The sequence below is a fragment of the Sphaerodactylus townsendi genome, linkage group LG03, assembly GCF_021028975.2.
Source record: "Sphaerodactylus townsendi isolate TG3544 linkage group LG03, MPM_Stown_v2.3, whole genome shotgun sequence".
In the NCBI taxonomy this organism is placed as follows: domain Eukaryota; kingdom Metazoa; phylum Chordata; class Lepidosauria; order Squamata; family Sphaerodactylidae; genus Sphaerodactylus; species Sphaerodactylus townsendi.
The window spans coordinates 145,453,242-145,475,175 of record NC_059427.1 but is presented as its reverse complement, the minus strand read 5'-3'; the positions used below and the strand labels follow the sequence as shown (position 1 = coordinate 145,475,175).

At 79.3% G+C, this 21,934-nt stretch overlaps 1 protein-coding gene across 1 annotated transcript in view; it reads left to right on the top strand.

Annotated features, from left to right (window-relative positions):
* LOC125427900 (IQ motif and SEC7 domain-containing protein 2-like) overlaps positions 1 to 21,934 on the top strand; it is a 39,055-nt gene that overhangs the window by 1,024 nt on the left and 16,097 nt on the right. The gene's annotated exons all lie outside the window — the stretch shown is intronic.

Below are 21,934 nucleotides of genomic sequence, written 5' to 3'. Positions count from 1 at the left end.
TGCCTACTTTGAAAACTGATGTCAATATCAAGTAGAGTGCTGGGCGCTGTCCCAAAACTGGGACCTGCAGGAAATAGTTTTCATTTGAGTCGAGGCAAAACGTATTGCTCTGTTGATCTGGGAAAGTCAGAGGGCCAGTGTCGCAAAGTCTGGCCAATCTAGAGTGTTCAGTGGACACTTTCGCACATGTTGAATAACGTACTTTCAATGTACTTTAACAGTGGTTTGGAAGTGGGTCTTGCTATTTCGCACCGTAAAATCCAGCTGCAGATTTCAGTGAAAGTAGATCGAAAGGGCATTGTATTGTCAAAGGCTTTCATGGCCGGAATCACTCGGGTGTCGTGGGTTATCCAGGTTGTATGGCCATGTCCCGGTCACATTTTCTCCTGACGTTTCGCCTGCATCTGAGGCTGGCGTCTTCAGAGGATTGAAAATGCCCACACGGACTCCCGATCACCGTGGCTAATGTTGTGCACCCTGTCTGCCTCTTAAAAACCTGAATCCATAGAGTCCCAGGCCTAGGCTGGGTCTAAACCTCAGATGGTAGTAAAGCAAATAGTATGGACTCATTTCAAGATTCTTTTTTTCTGCGGAGCTTCTGCCCTGACTTCCGCCTAACAGTTTCCAGTGTCTGTAATTCTGTTTTCTTCCTTTTCAGCCTCGCCTTCTTCCAAGGGGTTCAGGGCAGTGTATTATTATTATTATTATTATTATTATTATTATTATTATTATTATTATTATTATTATTATTATTATTATTATTATTACTACTACTACTACTACTACTACTACTACTACTACTACTATTATTACTATTATTACTATTATTAATCAATTAATTAATTAGTTAAATTTAATAGACCACCCTACCCCCGAAGGCCTCAGGGCGGTTTACAAAACAATCAACATTTGAATACAGCTAATAGTTTCAATTAACACAATAAATAAATTAAACATCAAAACACTTGTGATCTTCCACAATTAAAATAGGTAGATGATGTCCGGCATTAACCCCCCGGGAGGGGACTGGCCGATATTCAGTCTGCAGGTGACAAAGCTGTAAGGAGCAACAAAGACAGGCGGACTCAGCGGCCAGCCTCACCAAAGGCCTGGTGGAACAGCTCAGTTTTACAGGCCCTGCGGAACTTCCCGAGGTCCCACAGGGCCCTAACAGATGGAGGAAGAGCGTTCCACCAGGCAGGGGCCAGGGCCGTAAAAGCCCTGGCCCGGGTAGAGGCCATCCGCATATTAACCTTGCAATAGTGGATTGGAACCGACAACTAGCCCCAATTTAAGCCAGCAAACTTATGAATGAGTGGGGATGTGAATCCAGGTATCTCTGGCTTAAGGCCAGGGTTGCGCAGCATTCTGCATATAATTGAATGTGTGGGCTGCCCGTTGCTAGGGAATGAAAAGCAGTGGCAGGGTTTTGTGCCTCTTGACATGGTGTAGATTGGGTCTTCTGTGCTGACTCCATTGTTATTCTGAACAGCTGGGGAATCACAAAAGACTAGACTTCTGTGAGTGCAGAAGCCCATGAACACAGTCCCCCCCCCTCCCTCCCTGGCCCACCCACAACCATGCATGGCAGCCCCTTGGCAACATTTAAAAATGCTGTTTTAGCACGCATGTGTGGGTGTGTCTCAAACTCCAGGCTAACCATAACTCCTGGCTGTTGGATTGCATCTGCTTTTGGCATGCTTCAAGTCCACTGGTTGCAACTCTATACCTGTGGTGGCGAACCTTTGGCACTCCAGATGTTATGGACTACAATTCCAATTGGCCATGCTGGCAAGGGCTGATGGGAATTGTAGTCCATAACATCTGGAGTGCCAAAGGTTCGCCATCACTGCTCTATACATATGTGTGTGTGTGTGACCTGCTTGGGCTAAGCTAGCCTGATCTCAATAGATCTTGGAAGCTAAGGAGGGTTACCCTAGTTAGTACTTGGATAGGAGACCATTACGGAAGTCCAGGGTTGCCCTGGAAAGGCAAACAATGGCAAACCATATCTGCTCATCTCTTGCCCTGACCTGGATGCCCCAGGCTAGCCTGATCTCATTAGATCTTGGAAGCTAAGGAGGGTTAGCCGTGGTTAGTACTTGGATAGGAGACCGTTACGGAAGTCCAGGGTTGCCCTGGAGAGGCAGGCAATGGCAAACCACATCTGCTCATCTCTTGCCCTGATCTGGATGCCCCAGGCTAGCCTGATCTCGTCAGGTGTTAGAAGCTAAGGAGGGTTAGCCATGGTTAGTACGCGGCTAGGAGACCATTACGGAAGTCCAGGGTTTCTCTGGCAGGCAATGGGGAGCTACCTCTGCCTATCCCTTGCTCAGACCCGGATGGCCCAACCTAGCCTGATCTTGTCATATCTTGGAAGCTTGCAGGGTCAACATTGGTTGGTACTTAGATGGGAGACCATCGAGGAAGTCCAGGATTTCTCCACGGAGGCAGGCAATGGCAAATCACCTCTGAACATCTTTTGCCTTGACCTGGATGGCCCAGCCTAGCCTGATCTTGTCAGTTATCAGAAGCTAAGCAGGAAGCCACAACGTTATGCTAAGGGTTATGTCATTTTTCCTGTCATTTTTTATCTGGGTGGGGAGCAGAAACTTTTATTTCCGGAGGAGGGGCACCCTGGGAGGTTTGGAGAACCTTGAAACATTCACAGTACTTTCTTATGAAACTTAAAAGTTATTTACACTGTGTTTTGTACATAAAAGATATTACTCATAACTCTGCGAGCACATACAATTGTACTGTTTGGGCACATTTGTGAAATCTAAAAAAGGAGCAATTCCTCGCTGTGTGTTCAAACAAAATTGCAAATATTGCATAAAAATTATAACAATGACAACGCTAAAGAGCTAGTTGGAGACCACAGCAACTTGGGCACGCAGGAGGAGGGGGAAATAATGTAACCTTCTCTATTACTTACCATTTCCAGTTGTTCTCATTCCAGTAATTGGGAAAAAGTCTTTGGGGAGGGAAATAGAGAAAAAAAAATCTGAGTTTTTCTCCTCCATTTTTCCCTGTGTTTGGCCATTCCTAGCGGTTTGGCCATTCCTAGCAGCGCTTATTCTGAGGAGAATACAGAGCTGTTGAGATTTCCCTGAAGAAATGCCATCGTTCCTGCTTTTCTCTGTATATAGGGTTGGCCGGCACAGTCCCTATGTATGGTAATCTTGCCTTAGAGATTCTTGCAATTCCTAGAGCCACCCTTGTCATGTCTGGGTAGCTCTAGGACAGTGTTGGCGAACCTTTTCGAGACCGAGTGCCCAAATTGCAACCCCAAACCCACTTATTTATCGCAAAGTGCCAACACAGCAATTTAACCTGAATACTGAGGTTTTAGTGTAGAAAAACGGTTGGCTCAGAGGTGTGCATTACTCGGGAGTAAGCTTGGTGGTAGTCGGTGGCTTTGCTTTGAAGCAACCGTGCAACTCTTCCAACAGGTGAATCACGACCCTAGAAGGAGCAGCAGTGGCATAGGAGGTTAAGAGCTCGTGTATCTAATCTGGAGGAACCGGGTTTGATTCCCAGCTCTGCCGCCTGAGCTGTGGAGGCTTATCTGGGGAATTCAGATTAGCCTGTACACTCCCACACACGCCAGCTGGGTGACCTTGGGCTAGTCACAGCTTCTCGGAGCTCTCTCAGCCCCACCTACCTCACAGGGTGTTTGTTGTGAGGGGGGAAAGGTAAGGAGATTGCCAGCCCCTTTGAGTCTCCTGCAGGAGAGAAAGGGGGAATATAAATCCAAACTCTTCTTCTTCTTCTTCTTTACTCAGAAGCAAGCCCCATTGCCAGCAACTGAGCTTATTCCCAGGAAAAGGATTGCGCTTTAGTTCTTCGCATGAAAATCAGTGGGGTTTAACAGCACTTAACAGGGTTACCTACACTGCTTCCCCAAAACTAGGTCTTAGTTTTAATGCTAATACTCGAGCCCAGTGGCCCAGGCCAGCCTAGATGTGTGTGTGGGGGGGGGGGGACGACTCTGCGCGTGCCCACAGAGAGGGCTCTGAGTGCCACCTCTGGCACCCGTGCCATAGGTTTGCCATCACTGCTCTAGGAATTGCCAGGAACTCTATGGTCAGAACTTTCTGTATGTAGGCAAGGCATTATCTTTCCTTTTAGTCCCCCCCCCCCTCCTATTTTTGGCCCCTGTTTCCACCCACCAATCCGGGCCACAATTAATTGGAGTTCCCTGGACATAAACAGGCAAGGTCTTCTGCAGCAGTCTTCCCCCTTGGGTTGGGACCCTTTGGTGGGTCTCAAAGTCCCACTTTCCAGATCCCTCCCTGACCACCACCAGCAGAGGAGGGGGCAGTAGGGCTGCCAGAACCTTCTGGAGATTTGGAGGCTGAAGCCCACAGAGGACAGAAACCTCATGGGGATTCAGTGCCATAGAGGCCACTCTCAATAGCACCCATGTTCTCCCGGGGAACCAGCGTGGTGGTAGTGGTTAAGACCAGGTGCACTCTGATCTGGAGAACCAGGTTTGATTCCCCGCTCTGGCCCTTGAGCTGTGGAGGCTTATCTGGGGAACTAGATCAGCTTGTGCACTCCAACACACGCCAGCTGGGTGACCTTGGGCTCGTCACAGAGAGAGGAGCTCTCTCAGCGCCCCCTGTCTCACAGGGTGTTTGTTGCGAGGGAGGAAGGGAAAGGAGTTTGCAAGCCCCTTTGAGTCTCCTTACAGGAGAGAAAGGGGGGATATAAATCCAAACTCTTCTTATACCCCATTGAAGTCTGTCCCCAAACCCAGCCCACCTCAGGCTCCACCCCCAAAATCTCCAGGTATTTCCCAGCCTGGAGCTAGCAACCTTTCTCCTGCCACAAGAATCTGAGGCCACGTGACTTCTTGTAACATTCTTACCACGCAGTGACTTCCATCTGCCACCGCTTAAAAGAAGGGTCCCAAGGACTGGAAAGGCTAAATGGTACTGCTGTCCAGCAAGGCAGTTCACATACAAAAGAAGGTTACTGAGCCAGCGTGGTGAGACACACCCCCCCCCCCCCCCCTTATTCTATGGGCAGGCCAAGAGAAGACGTTTTTGGATTGATGCCCTACTTTTCTCAACCATACAGAGTCTCAAAGCAGCTTACAAACACCTTCTCTCCCCACAAGGTAGGTGGGGCTGAGAGAGTTCTAATGGAACTGTGACTGGCCCAAGGTCAGCCAGCAGGCTTCATGTGTAGGAACAGGTTATCAAACACAGTTCTCCAGATTAGAGTCCATTGCTCATGTGGACGAGTGTGGAATCAAACCCGGTTATCCAGATTAGAGCCCACCACTCACGTGGAGGAGTGTGGAATCAAACCCGGTTATCCAGATTAGAGCCCACCGCTCACGTGGAGGAGTGTGGAATCAAACCCGGTTATCCAGATTAGAGCCCACCGCTCACGTGGAGGAGTGTGGAATCAAACCCGGTTATCCAGATTAGAACCCACCACTCATGTGGAGGAGTGTGGAATCAAACCCCGTTATCCAGATTAGAGCCCCACCACTCACGTGGAGGAGTGTGGAATCAAACCCGGTTCTCCAGATTAGAGCCCACCGCTCACGTGGAGGAGTGTGGAATCAAACCCGGTTATCCAGATTATTCCACCGCTTCAATGGAGGAGTGTGGAATCAAACCCGGTTATCCAGATTAGAGCCCACCGCTCACGTGGAGGAGTGTGGAATCAAACCCGGTTCTCCAGATTAGAGCCCACCGCTCACGTGGAGGAGTGTGGAATCAAACCCGGTTATCCAGATTAGAGCCCACCGCTCATGTGGAGGAGTGTGGAATCAAACCCGGTTCTCCAGATAAGAGTCTGCTGCTCACTTGGAAGAGTGGGGAATCAAACCCGTCCGCCAGAGTGGAGTCTGCTGCTCTTAACCACTACACCACACTGGCTCAGTAGCCTTCTTTGGTATGTGCCAAAGCTGTGGCATTGCTGAACTTTCGGTGGGCCTTGCTACAAGGCCGGGTGGCTGCCTTCAGCCTGATGGGTCACAAGTCCTAAAGGGTTTTTTTTTAAGTTTTTTGCAGATGAGTCCTTGGATGTACTTTTAAATTTAGACTGGGTGTGGCCCCTCTTGTCAATCCAGCTACGTGTGAAGACCGGCTTTAGTGCGCAGCTCCTCGGGGCGTGAAGGGCGCTTCATTAAAAGTGGTAGCGTGATGTTAAAACAGGGACTCGTTCAGCCGGCTCGAGGCGGCTCTTCACTAGGCGATATAAAGCTCTGTAATTAAAAACAGAAAAGGCAAAATGGAAACTTAAAAAAGAAGAAGAGCACAGCGGATTGATTCATACCAAATGTACCTGGGCGTGTTTTTCCTGCCGTAGATTAAAAACCATCCAGAGACTTTTGCCACTTTGGTACTGAGCTCCGTGGTCGAGTTTCTACTTAACTTTGCCAGTCGCTGGTCAGCCCAGAAAATTCTTTTGGGATCTTTGAAACCTTCGAGAGTCAGTCTGAAACAAGCTTTACAAAACCACTGCTATTGAAGAAGATATTCACATACACGCTACAGGGGTCAGTGCTATCAGTCACAGACCAGGCCCCCCCCCCCCCCCACCCCCCCCCGCCCACCCCACCCCCCCCCCCCCCCCCCCCCCCCCCCCCCCCCCACCACCCCCCCCACCCCACCCCCCCCCACACAGCCCCCCCCCCCCCCCCCAACCCACCCCCCCCCCCACCCCCCCCCCCCCCCCCCCCCCACCCCCCCACCCCCCCCCCCCCCCACCCCCCCCCCCCCCCACCCCCCCCCCCCCCCACCCCCCCCCCCCCCCACCCCCCCCCCCCCCCACCCCCCCCCCCCCCCACCCCCCCCCCCCCCCACCCCCCCCCCCCCCCACCCCCCCCCCCCCCCACCCCCCCCCCCCCCCACCCCCCCCCCCCCCCACCCCCCCCCCCCCCCACCCCCCCCCCCCCCCACCCCCCCCCCCCCCCACCCCCCCCCCCCCCCACCCCCCCCCCCCCCCACCCCCCCCCCCCCCCACCCCCCCCCCCCCCCACCCCCCCCCCCCCCCACCCCCCCCCCCCCCCACCCCCCCCCCCCCCCACCCCCCCCCCCCCCCACCCCCCCCCCCCCCCACCCCCCCCCCCCCCCACCCCCCCCCCCCCCCACCCCCCCCCCCCCCCACCCCCCCCCCCCCCCACCCCCCCCCCCCCCCACCCCCCCCCCCCCCCACCCCCCCCCCCCCCCACCCCCCCCCCCCCCCACCCCCCCCCCCCCCCACCCCCCCCCCCCCCCACCCCCCCCCCCCCCCACCCCCCCCCCCCCCCACCCCCCCCCCCCCCCACCCCCCCCCCCCCCCACCCCCCCCCCCCCCCACCCCCCCCCCCCCCCACCCCCCCCCCCCCCCACCCCCCCCCCCCCCCACCCCCCCCCCCCCCCACCCCCCCCCCCCCCCACCCCCCCCCCCCCCCACCCCCCCCCCCCCCCACCCCCCCCCCCCCCCACCCCCCCCCCCCCCCACCCCCCCCCCCCCCCACCCCCCCCCCCCCCCACCCCCCCCCCCCCCCACCCCCCCCCCCCCCCACCCCCCCCCCCCCCCACCCCCCCCCCCCCCCACCCCCCCCCCCCCCCACCCCCCCCCCCCCCCACCCCCCCCCCCCCCCACCCCCCCCCCCCCCCACCCCCCCCCCCCCCCACCCCCCCCCCCCCCCACCCCCCCCCCCCCCCACCCCCCCCCCCCCCCACCCCCCCCCCCCCCCACCCCCCCCCCCCCCCACCCCCCCCCCCCCCCACCCCCCCCCCCCCCCACCCCCCCCCCCCCCCACCCCCCCCCCCCCCCACCCCCCCCCCCCCCCACCCCCCCCCCCCCCCACCCCCCCCCCCCCCCACCCCCCCCCCCCCCCACCCCCCCCCCCCCCCACCCCCCCCCCCCCCCACCCCCCCCCCCCCCCACCCCCCCCCCCCCCCACCCCCCCCCCCCCCCACCCCCCCCCCCCCCCACCCCCCCCCCCCCCCACCCCCCCCCCCCCCCACCCCCCCCCCCCCCCACCCCCCCCCCCCCCCACCCCCCCCCCCCCCCACCCCCCCCCCCCCCCACCCCCCCCCCCCCCCACCCCCCCCCCCCCCCACCCCCCCCCCCCCCCACCCCCCCCCCCCCCCACCCCCCCCCCCCCCCACCCCCCCCCCCCCCCACCCCCCCCCCCCCCCACCCCCCCCCCCCCCCACCCCCCCCCCCCCCCACCCCCCCCCCCCCCCACCCCCCCCCCCCCCCACCCCCCCCCCCCCCCACCCCCCCCCCCCCCCACCCCCCCCCCCCCCCACCCCCCCCCCCCCCCACCCCCCCCCCCCCCCACCCCCCCCCCCCCCCACCCCCCCCCCCCCCCACCCCCCCCCCCCCCCACCCCCCCCCCCCCCCACCCCCCCCCCCCCCCACCCCCCCCCCCCCCCACCCCCCCCCCCCCCCACCCCCCCCCCCCCCCACCCCCCCCCCCCCCCACCCCCCCCCCCCCCCACCCCCCCCCCCCCCCACCCCCCCCCCCCCCCACCCCCCCCCCCCCCCACCCCCCCCCCCCCCCACCCCCCCCCCCCCCCACCCCCCCCCCCCCCCACCCCCCCCCCCCCCCACCCCCCCCCCCCCCCACCCCCCCCCCCCCCCACCCCCCCCCCCCCCCACCCCCCCCCCCCCCCACCCCCCCCCCCCCCCACCCCCCCCCCCCCCCACCCCCCCCCCCCCCCACCCCCCCCCCCCCCCACCCCCCCCCCCCCCCACCCCCCCCCCCCCCCACCCCCCCCCCCCCCCACCCCCCCCCCCCCCCACCCCCCCCCCCCCCCACCCCCCCCCCCCCCCACCCCCCCCCCCCCCCACCCCCCCCCCCCCCCACCCCCCCCCCCCCCCACCCCCCCCCCCCCCCACCCCCCCCCCCCCCCACCCCCCCCCCCCCCCACCCCCCCCCCCCCCCACCCCCCCCCCCCCCCACCCCCCCCCCCCCCCACCCCCCCCCCCCCCCACCCCCCCCCCCCCCCACCCCCCCCCCCCCCCACCCCCCCCCCCCCCCACCCCCCCCCCCCCCCACCCCCCCCCCCCCCCACCCCCCCCCCCCCCCACCCCCCCCCCCCCCCACCCCCCCCCCCCCCCACCCCCCCCCCCCCCCACCCCCCCCCCCCCCCACCCCCCCCCCCCCCCACCCCCCCCCCCCCCCACCCCCCCCCCCCCCCACCCCCCCCCCCCCCCACCCCCCCCCCCCCCCACCCCCCCCCCCCCCCACCCCCCCCCCCCCCCACCCCCCCCCCCCCCCACCCCCCCCCCCCCCCACCCCCCCCCCCCCCCACCCCCCCCCCCCCCCACCCCCCCCCCCCCCCACCCCCCCCCCCCCCCACCCCCCCCCCCCCCCACCCCCCCCCCCCCCCACCCCCCCCCCCCCCCACCCCCCCCCCCCCCCACCCCCCCCCCCCCCCACCCCCCCCCCCCCCCACCCCCCCCCCCCCCCACCCCCCCCCCCCCCCACCCCCCCCCCCCCCCACCCCCCCCCCCCCCCACCCCCCCCCCCCCCCACCCCCCCCCCCCCCCACCCCCCCCCCCCCCCACCCCCCCCCCCCCCCACCCCCCCCCCCCCCCACCCCCCCCCCCCCCCACCCCCCCCCCCCCCCACCCCCCCCCCCCCCCACCCCCCCCCCCCCCCACCCCCCCCCCCCCCCACCCCCCCCCCCCCCCACCCCCCCCCCCCCCCACCCCCCCCCCCCCCCACCCCCCCCCCCCCCCACCCCCCCCCCCCCCCACCCCCCCCCCCCCCCACCCCCCCCCCCCCCCACCCCCCCCCCCCCCCACCCCCCCCCCCCCCCACCCCCCCCCCCCCCCACCCCCCCCCCCCCCCACCCCCCCCCCCCCCCACCCCCCCCCCCCCCCACCCCCCCCCCCCCCCACCCCCCCCCCCCCCCACCCCCCCCCCCCCCCACCCCCCCCCCCCCCCACCCCCCCCCCCCCCCACCCCCCCCCCCCCCCACCCCCCCCCCCCCCCACCCCCCCCCCCCCCCACCCCCCCCCCCCCCCACCCCCCCCCCCCCCCACCCCCCCCCCCCCCCACCCCCCCCCCCCCCCACCCCCCCCCCCCCCCACCCCCCCCCCCCCCCACCCCCCCCCCCCCCCACCCCCCCCCCCCCCCACCCCCCCCCCCCCCCACCCCCCCCCCCCCCCACCCCCCCCCCCCCCCACCCCCCCCCCCCCCCACCCCCCCCCCCCCCCACCCCCCCCCCCCCCCACCCCCCCCCCCCCCCACCCCCCCCCCCCCCCACCCCCCCCCCCCCCCACCCCCCCCCCCCCCCACCCCCCCCCCCCCCCACCCCCCCCCCCCCCCACCCCCCCCCCCCCCCACCCCCCCCCCCCCCCACCCCCCCCCCCCCCCACCCCCCCCCCCCCCCACCCCCCCCCCCCCCCACCCCCCCCCCCCCCCACCCCCCCCCCCCCCCACCCCCCCCCCCCCCCACCCCCCCCCCCCCCCACCCCCCCCCCCCCCCACCCCCCCCCCCCCCCACCCCCCCCCCCCCCCACCCCCCCCCCCCCCCACCCCCCCCCCCCCCCACCCCCCCCCCCCCCCACCCCCCCCCCCCCCCACCCCCCCCCCCCCCCACCCCCCCCCCCCCCCACCCCCCCCCCCCCCCACCCCCCCCCCCCCCCACCCCCCCCCCCCCCCACCCCCCCCCCCCCCCACCCCCCCCCCCCCCCACCCCCCCCCCCCCCCACCCCCCCCCCCCCCCACCCCCCCCCCCCCCCACCCCCCCCCCCCCCCACCCCCCCCCCCCCCCACCCCCCCCCCCCCCCACCCCCCCCCCCCCCCACCCCCCCCCCCCCCCACCCCCCCCCCCCCCCACCCCCCCCCCCCCCCACCCCCCCCCCCCCCCACCCCCCCCCCCCCCCACCCCCCCCCCCCCCCACCCCCCCCCCCCCCCACCCCCCCCCCCCCCCACCCCCCCCCCCCCCCACCCCCCCCCCCCCCCACCCCCCCCCCCCCCCACCCCCCCCCCCCCCCACCCCCCCCCCCCCCCACCCCCCCCCCCCCCCACCCCCCCCCCCCCCCACCCCCCCCCCCCCCCACCCCCCCCCCCCCCCACCCCCCCCCCCCCCCACCCCCCCCCCCCCCCACCCCCCCCCCCCCCCACCCCCCCCCCCCCCCACCCCCCCCCCCCCCCACCCCCCCCCCCCCCCACCCCCCCCCCCCCCCACCCCCCCCCCCCCCCACCCCCCCCCCCCCCCACCCCCCCCCCCCCCCACCCCCCCCCCCCCCCACCCCCCCCCCCCCCCACCCCCCCCCCCCCCCACCCCCCCCCCCCCCCACCCCCCCCCCCCCCCACCCCCCCCCCCCCCCACCCCCCCCCCCCCCCACCCCCCCCCCCCCCCACCCCCCCCCCCCCCCACCCCCCCCCCCCCCCACCCCCCCCCCCCCCCACCCCCCCCCCCCCCCACCCCCCCCCCCCCCCACCCCCCCCCCCCCCCACCCCCCCCCCCCCCCACCCCCCCCCCCCCCCACCCCCCCCCCCCCCCACCCCCCCCCCCCCCCACCCCCCCCCCCCCCCACCCCCCCCCCCCCCCACCCCCCCCCCCCCCCACCCCCCCCCCCCCCCACCCCCCCCCCCCCCCACCCCCCCCCCCCCCCACCCCCCCCCCCCCCCACCCCCCCCCCCCCCCACCCCCCCCCCCCCCCACCCCCCCCCCCCCCCACCCCCCCCCCCCCCCACCCCCCCCCCCCCCCACCCCCCCCCCCCCCCACCCCCCCCCCCCCCCACCCCCCCCCCCCCCCACCCCCCCCCCCCCCCACCCCCCCCCCCCCCCACCCCCCCCCCCCCCCACCCCCCCCCCCCCCCACCCCCCCCCCCCCCCACCCCCCCCCCCCCCCACCCCCCCCCCCCCCCACCCCCCCCCCCCCCCACCCCCCCCCCCCCCCACCCCCCCCCCCCCCCACCCCCCCCCCCCCCCACCCCCCCCCCCCCCCACCCCCCCCCCCCCCCACCCCCCCCCCCCCCCACCCCCCCCCCCCCCCACCCCCCCCCCCCCCCACCCCCCCCCCCCCCCACCCCCCCCCCCCCCCACCCCCCCCCCCCCCCACCCCCCCCCCCCCCCACCCCCCCCCCCCCCCACCCCCCCCCCCCCCCACCCCCCCCCCCCCCCACCCCCCCCCCCCCCCACCCCCCCCCCCCCCCACCCCCCCCCCCCCCCACCCCCCCCCCCCCCCACCCCCCCCCCCCCCCACCCCCCCCCCCCCCCACCCCCCCCCCCCCCCACCCCCCCCCCCCCCCACCCCCCCCCCCCCCCACCCCCCCCCCCCCCCACCCCCCCCCCCCCCCACCCCCCCCCCCCCCCACCCCCCCCCCCCCCCACCCCCCCCCCCCCCCACCCCCCCCCCCCCCCACCCCCCCCCCCCCCCACCCCCCCCCCCCCCCACCCCCCCCCCCCCCCACCCCCCCCCCCCCCCACCCCCCCCCCCCCCCACCCCCCCCCCCCCCCACCCCCCCCCCCCCCCACCCCCCCCCCCCCCCACCCCCCCCCCCCCCCACCCCCCCCCCCCCCCACCCCCCCCCCCCCCCACCCCCCCCCCCCCCCACCCCCCCCCCCCCCCACCCCCCCCCCCCCCCACCCCCCCCCCCCCCCACCCCCCCCCCCCCCCACCCCCCCCCCCCCCCACCCCCCCCCCCCCCCACCCCCCCCCCCCCCCACCCCCCCCCCCCCCCACCCCCCCCCCCCCCCACCCCCCCCCCCCCCCACCCCCCCCCCCCCCCACCCCCCCCCCCCCCCACCCCCCCCCCCCCCCACCCCCCCCCCCCCCCACCCCCCCCCCCCCCCACCCCCCCCCCCCCCCACCCCCCCCCCCCCCCACCCCCCCCCCCCCCCACCCCCCCCCCCCCCCACCCCCCCCCCCCCCCACCCCCCCCCCCCCCCACCCCCCCCCCCCCCCACCCCCCCCCCCCCCCACCCCCCCCCCCCCCCACCCCCCCCCCCCCCCACCCCCCCCCCCCCCCACCCCCCCCCCCCCCCACCCCCCCCCCCCCCCACCCCCCCCCCCCCCCACCCCCCCCCCCCCCCACCCCCCCCCCCCCCCACCCCCCCCCCCCCCCACCCCCCCCCCCCCCCACCCCCCCCCCCCCCCACCCCCCCCCCCCCCCACCCCCCCCCCCCCCCACCCCCCCCCCCCCCCACCCCCCCCCCCCCCCACCCCCCCCCCCCCCCACCCCCCCCCCCCCCCACCCCCCCCCCCCCCCACCCCCCCCCCCCCCCACCCCCCCCCCCCCCCACCCCCCCCCCCCCCCACCCCCCCCCCCCCCCACCCCCCCCCCCCCCCACCCCCCCCCCCCCCCACCCCCCCCCCCCCCCACCCCCCCCCCCCCCCACCCCCCCCCCCCCCCACCCCCCCCCCCCCCCACCCCCCCCCCCCCCCACCCCCCCCCCCCCCCACCCCCCCCCCCCCCCACCCCCCCCCCCCCCCACCCCCCCCCCCCCCCACCCCCCCCCCCCCCCACCCCCCCCCCCCCCCACCCCCCCCCCCCCCCACCCCCCCCCCCCCCCACCCCCCCCCCCCCCCACCCCCCCCCCCCCCCACCCCCCCCCCCCCCCACCCCCCCCCCCCCCCACCCCCCCCCCCCCCCACCCCCCCCCCCCCCCACCCCCCCCCCCCCCCACCCCCCCCCCCCCCCACCCCCCCCCCCCCCCACCCCCCCCCCCCCCCACCCCCCCCCCCCCCCACCCCCCCCCCCCCCCACCCCCCCCCCCCCCCACCCCCCCCCCCCCCCACCCCCCCCCCCCCCCACCCCCCCCCCCCCCCACCCCCCCCCCCCCCCACCCCCCCCCCCCCCCACCCCCCCCCCCCCCCACCCCCCCCCCCCCCCACCCCCCCCCCCCCCCACCCCCCCCCCCCCCCACCCCCCCCCCCCCCCACCCCCCCCCCCCCCCACCCCCCCCCCCCCCCACCCCCCCCCCCCCCCACCCCCCCCCCCCCCCACCCCCCCCCCCCCCCACCCCCCCCCCCCCCCACCCCCCCCCCCCCCCACCCCCCCCCCCCCCCACCCCCCCCCCCCCCCACCCCCCCCCCCCCCCACCCCCCCCCCCCCCCACCCCCCCCCCCCCCCACCCCCCCCCCCCCCCACCCCCCCCCCCCCCCACCCCCCCCCCCCCCCACCCCCCCCCCCCCCCACCCCCCCCCCCCCCCACCCCCCCCCCCCCCCACCCCCCCCCCCCCCCACCCCCCCCCCCCCCCACCCCCCCCCCCCCCCACCCCCCCCCCCCCCCACCCCCCCCCCCCCCCACCCCCCCCCCCCCCCACCCCCCCCCCCCCCCACCCCCCCCCCCCCCCACCCCCCCCCCCCCCCACCCCCCCCCCCCCCCACCCCCCCCCCCCCCCACCCCCCCCCCCCCCCACCCCCCCCCCCCCCCACCCCCCCCCCCCCCCACCCCCCCCCCCCCCCACCCCCCCCCCCCCCCACCCCCCCCCCCCCCCACCCCCCCCCCCCCCCACCCCCCCCCCCCCCCACCCCCCCCCCCCCCCACCCCCCCCCCCCCCCACCCCCCCCCCCCCCCACCCCCCCCCCCCCCCACCCCCCCCCCCCCCCACCCCCCCCCCCCCCCACCCCCCCCCCCCCCCACCCCCCCCCCCCCCCACCCCCCCCCCCCCCCACCCCCCCCCCCCCCCACCCCCCCCCCCCCCCACCCCCCCCCCCCCCCACCCCCCCCCCCCCCCACCCCCCCCCCCCCCCACCCCCCCCCCCCCCCACCCCCCCCCCCCCCCACCCCCCCCCCCCCCCACCCCCCCCCCCCCCCACCCCCCCCCCCCCCCACCCCCCCCCCCCCCCACCCCCCCCCCCCCCCACCCCCCCCCCCCCCCACCCCCCCCCCCCCCCACCCCCCCCCCCCCCCACCCCCCCCCCCCCCCACCCCCCCCCCCCCCCACCCCCCCCCCCCCCCACCCCCCCCCCCCCCCACCCCCCCCCCCCCCCACCCCCCCCCCCCCCCACCCCCCCCCCCCCCCACCCCCCCCCCCCCCCACCCCCCCCCCCCCCCACCCCCCCCCCCCCCCACCCCCCCCCCCCCCCACCCCCCCCCCCCCCCACCCCCCCCCCCCCCCACCCCCCCCCCCCCCCACCCCCCCCCCCCCCCACCCCCCCCCCCCCCCACCCCCCCCCCCCCCCACCCCCCCCCCCCCCCACCCCCCCCCCCCCCCACCCCCCCCCCCCCCCACCCCCCCCCCCCCCCACCCCCCCCCCCCCCCACCCCCCCCCCCCCCCACCCCCCCCCCCCCCCACCCCCCCCCCCCCCCACCCCCCCCCCCCCCCACCCCCCCCCCCCCCCACCCCCCCCCCCCCCCACCCCCCCCCCCCCCCACCCCCCCCCCCCCCCACCCCCCCCCCCCCCCACCCCCCCCCCCCCCCACCCCCCCCCCCCCCCACCCCCCCCCCCCCCCACCCCCCCCCCCCCCCACCCCCCCCCCCCCCCACCCCCCCCCCCCCCCACCCCCCCCCCCCCCCACCCCCCCCCCCCCCCACCCCCCCCCCCCCCCACCCCCCCCCCCCCCCACCCCCCCCCCCCCCCACCCCCCCCCCCCCCCACCCCCCCCCCCCCCCACCCCCCCCCCCCCCCACCCCCCCCCCCCCCCACCCCCCCCCCCCCCCACCCCCCCCCCCCCCCACCCCCCCCCCCCCCCACCCCCCCCCCCCCCCACCCCCCCCCCCCCCCACCCCCCCCCCCCCCCACCCCCCCCCCCCCCCACCCCCCCCCCCCCCCACCCCCCCCCCCCCCCACCCCCCCCCCCCCCCACCCCCCCCCCCCCCCACCCCCCCCCCCCCCCACCCCCCCCCCCCCCCACCCCCCCCCCCCCCCACCCCCCCCCCCCCCCACCCCCCCCCCCCCCCACCCCCCCCCCCCCCCACCCCCCCCCCCCCCCACCCCCCCCCCCCCCCACCCCCCCCCCCCCCCACCCCCCCCCCCCCCCACCCCCCCCCCCCCCCACCCCCCCCCCCCCCCACCCCCCCCCCCCCCCACCCCCCCCCCCCCCCACCCCCCCCCCCCCCCACCCCCCCCCCCCCCCACCCCCCCCCCCCCCCACCCCCCCCCCCCCCCACCCCCCCCCCCCCCCACCCCCCCCCCCCCCCACCCCCCCCCCCCCCCACCCCCCCCCCCCCCCACCCCCCCCCCCCCCCACCCCCCCCCCCCCCCACCCCCCCCCCCCCCCACCCCCCCCCCCCCCCACCCCCCCCCCCCCCCACCCCCCCCCCCCCCCACCCCCCCCCCCCCCCACCCCCCCCCCCCCCCACCCCCCCCCCCCCCCACCCCCCCCCCCCCCCACCCCCCCCCCCCCCCACCCCCCCCCCCCCCCACCCCCCCCCCCCCCCACCCCCCCCCCCCCCCACCCCCCCCCCCCCCCACCCCCCCCCCCCCCCACCCCCCCCCCCCCCCACCCCCCCCCCCCCCCACCCCCCCCCCCCCCCACCCCCCCCCCCCCCCACCCCCCCCCCCCCCCACCCCCCCCCCCCCCCACCCCCCCCCCCCCCCACCCCCCCCCCCCCCCACCCCCCCCCCCCCCCACCCCCCCCCCCCCCCACCCCCCCCCCCCCCCACCCCCCCCCCCCCCCACCCCCCCCCCCCCCCACCCCCCCCCCCCCCCACCCCCCCCCCCCCCCACCCCCCCCCCCCCCCACCCCCCCCCCCCCCCACCCCCCCCCCCCCCCACCCCCCCCCCCCCCCACCCCCCCCCCCCCCCACCCCCCCCCCCCCCCACCCCCCCCCCCCCCCACCCCCCCCCCCCCCCACCCCCCCCCCCCCCCACCCCCCCCCCCCCCCACCCCCCCCCCCCCCCACCCCCCCCCCCCCCCACCCCCCCCCCCCCCCACCCCCCCCCCCCCCCACCCCCCCCCCCCCCCACCCCCCCCCCCCCCCACCCCCCCCCCCCCCCACCCCCCCCCCCCCCCACCCCCCCCCCCCCCCACCCCCCCCCCCCCCCACCCCCCCCCCCCCCCACCCCCCCCCCCCCCCACCCCCCCCCCCCCCCACCCCCCCCCCCCCCCACCCCCCCCCCCCCCCACCCCCCCCCCCCCCCACCCCCCCCCCCCCCCACCCCCCCCCCCCCCCACCCCCCCCCCCCCCCACCCCCCCCCCCCCCCACCCCCCCCCCCCCCCACCCCCCCCCCCCCCCACCCCCCCCCCCCCCCACCCCCCCCCCCCCCCACCCCCCCCCCCCCCCACCCCCCCCCCCCCCCACCCCCCCCCCCCCCCACCCCCCCCCCCCCCCACCCCCCCCCCCCCCCACCCCCCCCCCCCCCCACCCCCCCCCCCCCCCACCCCCCCCCCCCCCCACCCCCCCCCCCCCCCACCCCCCCCCCCCCCCACCCCCCCCCCCCCCCACCCCCCCCCCCCCCCACCCCCCCCCCCCCCCACCCCCCCCCCCCCCCACCCCCCCCCCCCCCCACCCCCCCCCCCCCCCACCCCCCCCCCCCCCCACCCCCCCCCCCCCCCACCCCCCCCCCCCCCCACCCCCCCCCCCCCCCACCCCCCCCCCCCCCCACCCCCCCCCCCCCCCACCCCCCCCCCCCCCCACCCCCCCCCCCCCCCACCCCCCCCCCCCCCCACCCCCCCCCCCCCCCACCCCCCCCCCCCCCCACCCCCCCCCCCCCCCACCCCCCCCCCCCCCCACCCCCCCCCCCCCCCACCCCCCCCCCCCCCCACCCCCCCCCCCCCCCACCCCCCCCCCCCCCCACCCCCCCCCCCCCCCACCCCCCCCCCCCCCCACCCCCCCCCCCCCCCACCCCCCCCCCCCCCCACCCCCCCCCCCCCCCACCCCCCCCCCCCCCCACCCCCCCCCCCCCCCACCCCCCCCCCCCCCCACCCCCCCCCCCCCCCACCCCCCCCCCCCCCCACCCCCCCCCCCCCCCACCCCCCCCCCCCCCCACCCCCCCCCCCCCCCACCCCCCCCCCCCCCCACCCCCCCCCCCCCCCACCCCCCCCCCCCCCCACCCCCCCCCCCCCCCACCCCCCCCCCCCCCCACCCCCCCCCCCCCCCACCCCCCCCCCCCCCCACCCCCCCCCCCCCCCACCCCCCCCCCCCCCCACCCCCCCCCCCCCCCACCCCCCCCCCCCCCCACCCCCCCCCCCCCCCACCCCCCCCCCCCCCCACCCCCCCCCCCCCCCACCCCCCCCCCCCCCCACCCCCCCCCCCCCCCACCCCCCCCCCCCCCCACCCCCCCCCCCCCCCACCCCCCCCCCCCCCCACCCCCCCCCCCCCCCACCCCCCCCCCCCCCCACCCCCCCCCCCCCCCACCCCCCCCCCCCCCCACCCCCCCCCCCCCCCACCCCCCCCCCCCCCCACCCCCCCCCCCCCCCACCCCCCCCCCCCCCCACCCCCCCCCCCCCCCACCCCCCCCCCCCCCCACCCCCCCCCCCCCCCACCCCCCCCCCCCCCCACCCCCCCCCCCCCCCACCCCCCCCCCCCCCCACCCCCCCCCCCCCCCACCCCCCCCCCCCCCCACCCCCCCCCCCCCCCACCCCCCCCCCCCCCCACCCCCCCCCCCCCCCACCCCCCCCCCCCCCCACCCCCCCCCCCCCCCACCCCCCCCCCCCCCCACCCCCCCCCCCCCCCACCCCCCCCCCCCCCCACCCCCCCCCCCCCCCACCCCCCCCCCCCCCCACCCCCCCCCCCCCCCACCCCCCCCCCCCCCCACCCCCCCCCCCCCCCACCCCCCCCCCCCCCCACCCCCCCCCCCCCCCACCCCCCCCCCCCCCCACCCCCCCCCCCCCCCACCCCCCCCCCCCCCCACCCCCCCCCCCCCCCACCCCCCCCCCCCCCCACCCCCCCCCCCCCCCACCCCCCCCCCCCCCCACCCCCCCCCCCCCCCACCCCCCCCCCCCCCCACCCCCCCCCCCCCCCACCCCCCCCCCCCCCCACCCCCCCCCCCCCCCACCCCCCCCCCCCCCCACCCCCCCCCCCCCCCACCCCCCCCCCCCCCCACCCCCCCCCCCCCCCACCCCCCCCCCCCCCCACCCCCCCCCCCCCCCACCCCCCCCCCCCCCCACCCCCCCCCCCCCCCACCCCCCCCCCCCCCCACCCCCCCCCCCCCCCACCCCCCCCCCCCCCCACCCCCCCCCCCCCCCACCCCCCCCCCCCCCCACCCCCCCCCCCCCCCACCCCCCCCCCCCCCCACCCCCCCCCCCCCCCACCCCCCCCCCCCCCCACCCCCCCCCCCCCCCACCCCCCCCCCCCCCCACCCCCCCCCCCCCCCACCCCCCCCCCCCCCCACCCCCCCCCCCCCCCACCCCCCCCCCCCCCCACCCCCCCCCCCCCCCACCCCCCCCCCCCCCCACCCCCCCCCCCCCCCACCCCCCCCCCCCCCCACCCCCCCCCCCCCCCACCCCCCCCCCCCCCCACCCCCCCCCCCCCCCACCCCCCCCCCCCCCCACCCCCCCCCCCCCCCACCCCCCCCCCCCCCCACCCCCCCCCCCCCCCACCCCCCCCCCCCCCCACCCCCCCCCCCCCCCACCCCCCCCCCCCCCCACCCCCCCCCCCCCCCACCCCCCCCCCCCCCCACCCCCCCCCCCCCCCACCCCCCCCCCCCCCCACCCCCCCCCCCCCCCACCCCCCCCCCCCCCCACCCCCCCCCCCCCCCACCCCCCCCCCCCCCCACCCCCCCCCCCCCCCACCCCCCCCCCCCCCCACCCCCCCCCCCCCCCACCCCCCCCCCCCCCCACCCCCCCCCCCCCCCACCCCCCCCCCCCCCCACCCCCCCCCCCCCCCACCCCCCCCCCCCCCCACCCCCCCCCCCCCCCACCCCCCCCCCCCCCCACCCCCCCCCCCCCCCACCCCCCCCCCCCCCCACCCCCCCCCCCCCCCACCCCCCCCCCCCCCCACCCCCCCCCCCCCCCACCCCCCCCCCCCCCCACCCCCCCCCCCCCCCACCCCCCCCCCCCCCCACCCCCCCCCCCCCCCACCCCCCCCCCCCCCCACCCCCCCCCCCCCCCACCCCCCCCCCCCCCCACCCCCCCCCCCCCCCACCCCCCCCCCCCCCCACCCCCCCCCCCCCCCACCCCCCCCCCCCCCCACCCCCCCCCCCCCCCACCCCCCCCCCCCCCCACCCCCCCCCCCCCCCACCCCCCCCCCCCCCCACCCCCCCCCCCCCCCACCCCCCCCCCCCCCCACCCCCCCCCCCCCCCACCCCCCCCCCCCCCCACCCCCCCCCCCCCCCACCCCCCCCCCCCCCCACCCCCCCCCCCCCCCACCCCCCCCCCCCCCCACCCCCCCCCCCCCCCACCCCCCCCCCCCCCCACCCCCCCCCCCCCCCACCCCCCCCCCCCCCCACCCCCCCCCCCCCCCACCCCCCCCCCCCCCCACCCCCCCCCCCCCCCACCCCCCCCCCCCCCCACCCCCCCCCCCCCCCACCCCCCCCCCCCCCCACCCCCCCCCCCCCCCACCCCCCCCCCCCCCCACCCCCCCCCCCCCCCACCCCCCCCCCCCCCCACCCCCCCCCCCCCCCACCCCCCCCCCCCCCCACCCCCCCCCCCCCCCACCCCCCCCCCCCCCCACCCCCCCCCCCCCCCACCCCCCCCCCCCCCCACCCCCCCCCCCCCCCACCCCCCCCCCCCCCCACCCCCCCCCCCCCCCACCCCCCCCCCCCCCCACCCCCCCCCCCCCCCACCCCCCCCCCCCCCCACCCCCCCCCCCCCCCACCCCCCCCCCCCCCCACCCCCCCCCCCCCCCACCCCCCCCCCCCCCCACCCCCCCCCCCCCCCACCCCCCCCCCCCCCCACCCCCCCCCCCCCCCACCCCCCCCCCCCCCCACCCCCCCCCCCCCCCACCCCCCCCCCCCCCCACCCCCCCCCCCCCCCACCCCCCCCCCCCCCCACCCCCCCCCCCCCCCACCCCCCCCCCCCCCCACCCCCCCCCCCCCCCACCCCCCCCCCCCCCCACCCCCCCCCCCCCCCACCCCCCCCCCCCCCCACCCCCCCCCCCCCCCACCCCCCCCCCCCCCCACCCCCCCCCCCCCCCACCCCCCCCCCCCCCCACCCCCCCCCCCCCCCACCCCCCCCCCCCCCCACCCCCCCCCCCCCCCACCCCCCCCCCCCCCCACCCCCCCCCCCCCCCACCCCCCCCCCCCCCCACCCCCCCCCCCCCCCACCCCCCCCCCCCCCCACCCCCCCCCCCCCCCACCCCCCCCCCCCCCCACCCCCCCCCCCCCCCACCCCCCCCCCCCCCCACCCCCCCCCCCCCCCACCCCCCCCCCCCCCCACCCCCCCCCCCCCCCACCCCCCCCCCCCCCCACCCCCCCCCCCCCCCACCCCCCCCCCCCCCCACCCCCCCCCCCCCCCACCCCCCCCCCCCCCCACCCCCCCCCCCCCCCACCCCCCCCCCCCCCCACCCCCCCCCCCCCCCACCCCCCCCCCCCCCCACCCCCCCCCCCCCCCACCCCCCCCCCCCCCCACCCCCCCCCCCCCCCACCCCCCCCCCCCCCCACCCCCCCCCCCCCCCACCCCCCCCCCCCCCCACCCCCCCCCCCCCCCACCCCCCCCCCCCCCCACCCCCCCCCCCCCCCACCCCCCCCCCCCCCCACCCCCCCCCCCCCCCACCCCCCCCCCCCCCCACCCCCCCCATTGGCCATGCAGGAAGGGGCTGCTGGGAATTGTAGTTCCTGAACATCTGGAGAGCCGCAGGTTCCCTACCCCTGTTCTAGCTCTTACCTTTGCACCATTAATGTAAAAGAATATTTTCCTGGGAGTAAGCCCCACTGGAAGTTTATTCTTTGATAAAATTTCAACTGAATGTGGTGGACTTTGCAGTTAACATTTTTCCTAAATGCACAAAAAACTATTCACATGGAGGTCTGCGTTTACTCTAAGACATTAAATTAGAGCTACATGAGAGTGACACAGAAAAATGAAAATTTCTATTCAAGGGGCAAAGTCCAACAATCATTTTGGTAAAGCAAGGGCCTGTTCTGTTAATGAGTTCAAAGAAAAAGAAAATCTT